General features: G+C 35.4%; 1 long non-coding RNA gene across 1 annotated transcript; it reads right to left on the bottom strand.

Annotated features, from left to right (window-relative positions):
• Positions 1 to 791: 791 nt before the first annotated feature.
• LOC145630744 (uncharacterized) lies at positions 792 to 1,773 on the bottom strand. The gene is made up of 2 exons (XR_014112227.1): positions 1,468 to 1,773; positions 792 to 1,087 (listed from the first exon to the last, which is right to left on the bottom strand). It is a non-coding gene; the product is annotated as an uncharacterized LOC145630744 (long non-coding RNA).
• Between the last annotated feature and the right edge of the window lie 2,300 nt (positions 1,774 to 4,073).

The raw sequence follows: 4,073 nt of genomic DNA, 5'->3' as shown, positions 1-4,073 counted from the left end.
CTACCTGTTTCTTACAAAAAAAGCGTGATGAGAGTATCATTTCTAATTCAAGGTCTCCCAAACAGTCAGGAATTCAAATCCTACTACACCCAAACTTGTGTAAAGTCCTAGGCTTTTAAATGGCCATGGGCATCTAAGGAAGGACCCCCTTACGATGGGATCACCCTCCTTACAGTTGGATGCTGGTTTTCATTTGGCAATGTTAACCCTGATTGGGTAGCAAATGTAGTCCTTGTGAAAAAGCCAAGTTGAACATGGAGAATGGGCGTGAATAATATCGACCTTAATAAGGCATGTCCTAAGGATAGCTTCCCCTTGCCTAAAATCTACCGGTTGGTCGATTCAACGGCCAGACATGCCCTTATGATCTTTATGGACACATACTCCAGATTCCACTAGATCCCTTTGTGGGAGGAAGATCAAGAAAAAATAGTATTTGTGACTGAGAAGGTTCTATATTCACTACTACAAAAATGGGAATATAGAACGCCTAAAACAAGCAATATAGAACGCCTCAGAGGCGTTCTTCTGGTGGGGTGCCTTATAAGGTCTACAGAATGCCTCGTTAAGACGTTATATCTAACACAATACACATCGCCTGTCATCCTAGAATAGGCGCTCTATAGCTTTATAGCAACAAAACGCCTATCTATGATAGGCGTTCTCTATTCCTTACTTTTTTAATAAAAAAAAAATTATTATTATTATAATTATAATATAATTATTATTATTATAATTATAATAATAACAATAAAGTTTATAATAATTTATACGTAATAAATAAAAAATAATAATTAAAAAAACCATAACAATAACATTTTAAAATACAAGTATTTGAATTACACTCGAAACGACTAAATTCCGTAAGGAAAAAAAATTACATTATAAGTTTTCTAATACAAGTAATTAATTATCAATATATGCTAACAACTTTAGAAGTGCACCGACTTGAATTACCCTCAAAATTCGAAACCTCCGCACCAACCACGACACCACCAGCAGTGCTTCCACAAATTCAATCTCTACAACCGCATAGCCTCCACGCACTAATCTCTACAACCGCACAACCTCCACTAACCTCAACCACCTTTTCCATTAATAACCAAATAGAGAAGCCGCACCAAACACATGCAAATCAAAGGATGAAAAATCAGACATTTATCCAAATTATAACATATGAATCAATTGATAAAAGAAATAAAATCATAAATTATAAATGAAAATCTATCGATAAGAAATGAAAATCGAATAAGGACATGAAAATCTGAAAATAAAACATGAAAATCAGTTTCAGTTGACAAAAGATAAAAATCAGAAATTACAACATAAAACCAAACACCTACCAAAAGATCTAAAATAATTGACAAGCAAAACGAAAATTAGAACTAAATTATATACTATAGATCGATAGAAAAAACATAAAAATCATATCAATCACTTTAAATCAACCAAAAAACGAAATCGAACATTGAAATTCGAACACAAATGAGATTACACTTCATTTTCTGGCTCCAAACCCTCCGCATTCCTTCGATATGCAATCCTCAAATCTAGATTATTGAATGCAAATTAATTTAATTTATGAAAACTTGAGGGAAATGATACAAATGACCACGCGTTGATCTTCATTTTTACAATCGAAGAACAGATTAACTTGCCAGATTATGAATTTTATTTCATACTTTTTTTTTTTTTAGTTTGAGGAGATGAGAGGAGAGGAGAGAAAGAAGAATGGAGATGAGAGGAGAGAGAAAAAATTAGAGAGGGGAGAACGGCGGGTTGAGGGATGAGGGATATGATGAGGGGTAGGTTTTTATTTCATAGGTTAAGATTTTTATTTTATTTTATTTTTATTTTAATTATACTAAAACTTATAGATCGGTTATCAAAGAAAGGCGATCTATAACTATATATATATATATATATATATATATATATATATATATATATATATATATATATATCTTTTTTTTTATACAAAATATATAGAACGGTTAACATGGCAGGCGCTCTATAAGTCTTAACATACAAAGCGCTCATCTTACATAGGCGTTCTATAAAATGCTAGAGATCGCCTATCTAATTTGACAGCTCTATATTGTGCGTTGTGTATTCCCTATATTGTGGTAGTGATTGTTACAAAGTTATGCCATTCAGCTTAAACAATGCCCTTGCTACCTTTTAGAGACTTGTGAATATACGGTCTTTAGAGATCAGTTCGGTCGATGGAAGCCTATATTGATGACATGATTGTCAAGTCAAAACGACCGGCTGATCATCTGAATGATCTCCGAAAATTATTTACCGAACTCAAGTAGCATAAGTCGATACTAAATTAAAAGAAATGTGTCTTTGGTGTTGATTCTGGCAAATTTCTCGGATTTTTGATCGATCAGTGTGGAATTGAGGCCAACCCTGAAAAGATTGACCGACAATTTAGCTTCACTCGGTCGATTTTTGTCAAGGTCAGGGGGGTAAGTGTCGGGATTTCTTTAAGATAATCAAGAAATAAGCCATGTACGAGTGCATAGAGGAGGTCGAGGAAGCCTTCGTACAATTGAAAAACCATATATGCATACACTTCCTTGGCTCCTCAGTCCGCTCAAGGCCAGGACGAACTATACATGTACCTTGCAAACTTAGAACACTCTTTAAGTGTCGTCCTCCATTTTGAGAGGGAAGGCCACTAGATCCCCGTGTATTTCATAAGCCATGTCCTGCACAATGCCGAGCTGAGGTATCAACCCATCGAGAAATTTGGGCTGGCATTGTTCATGGCATCGAAAAAACTAAGGCTATACTTCCTTGCCCATTCAATTGTGGTCTACACGGACCAACAGTTGAGGAAGTCTTTCACAACATTGGAGGCCAATGGCCGAATGCTTAAATGGGCCTTTAGAATTTAGAGGTTTTGATATCACGTTTAATCCTAGAAAAGAATTTAAGGGGCAAGCCTTCGCTAATTTTTTGGCTAAAATGACACGGTCAGACTTGTAGCTGGCAGGGGATTAGATCTGGATAGTTTTTGTGGATGGAAGTGCAACAACAACCAGATATAGCGCTGGTATTATTTGCTAGTCTCCTGAAGGAGATAAGTTTGAATATGCAATGAGATTTCGGTTTCAAGCCTCTAACAACGAGGCCGGGTATGAAGCCCTTCTTGCCAGTCTTAGAATGTGTAAGGCGGCCGGGTATAGACACCCGAATGGGTTTCCCCAAACAAAACCCAGTGATGAATACCTTTCACGTCTTTTGATTATCGAATGAAGTGAAAGTGTGGAAAGTCTAATGATGAGGATGTTTTTATTAAAATATTTCTCTTTCTGTTTTCAAAAATATTTCTTTTCTTGCTCTATTTATGAAATATAGCCAGTCCAATTTGGTTTGATCCATGATAAGGGTTCAATAATAGTGTAGTTTGATTAGGATCGAAAAGAGCTTTCCAATGATATATTATAAGCCCAATTACGATGAATTATGAAGAAGTTATGGATTAAATTAAATTAGCCCAATGATTTTAAAGGTGGCCCAATGAGCTAGAGGAGGGCCTATTAATTATAATTTCCAAAGTGGTTAGGATTGATGTTGATCTTCTAAGAATATCTAGAAGGTTCTTTTTAATTCTAATGAGGTAAGGATTGATAAATATATTTTTAAAGATGTTTTATTTTGAATAAAATATATTAAATATGATTTTAAATCTACTAGGACGCATAATTACTTGTAACCTGTTTTAAAGGTAATTACGCGTGTAAAAGCGCGTTGTACTTTTGAACCAGCGCGAAACGACAGAGTTGTCGCCAGGCGCGCTGACCTTCGTCGTTTGGCGATGAGCCTGTCGTTTGGCGCTGACTCCTGTCATTTGCGACAGGAGGTATTTTATTCAGAATATGATTTTCTTCGATCCCGTGCTATTTTCCCTATGAATAAAAGTTGTATTTCCCTATTTTCAATAATTTGCAATCATCATCTCTCTCTCTCTCTCTATTCTTTTTCTAAACCTTCTCTTTCTCAAAATTCCTCACTCATTAGCTCTAAAAACACTTAGCCAAGTTCGAAGTTGCCTTCATCCT

This window comes from Chenopodium album, chromosome 5, assembly GCF_948465745.1.
Source record: "Chenopodium album chromosome 5, dcCheAlbu1.1, whole genome shotgun sequence".
NCBI classification, from domain to species: Eukaryota; Viridiplantae; Streptophyta; class Magnoliopsida; order Caryophyllales; family Amaranthaceae; genus Chenopodium; species Chenopodium album.
Note: the sequence above shows the minus strand (reverse complement) of the source record. Positions and strands in the feature narration are given on the sequence as shown.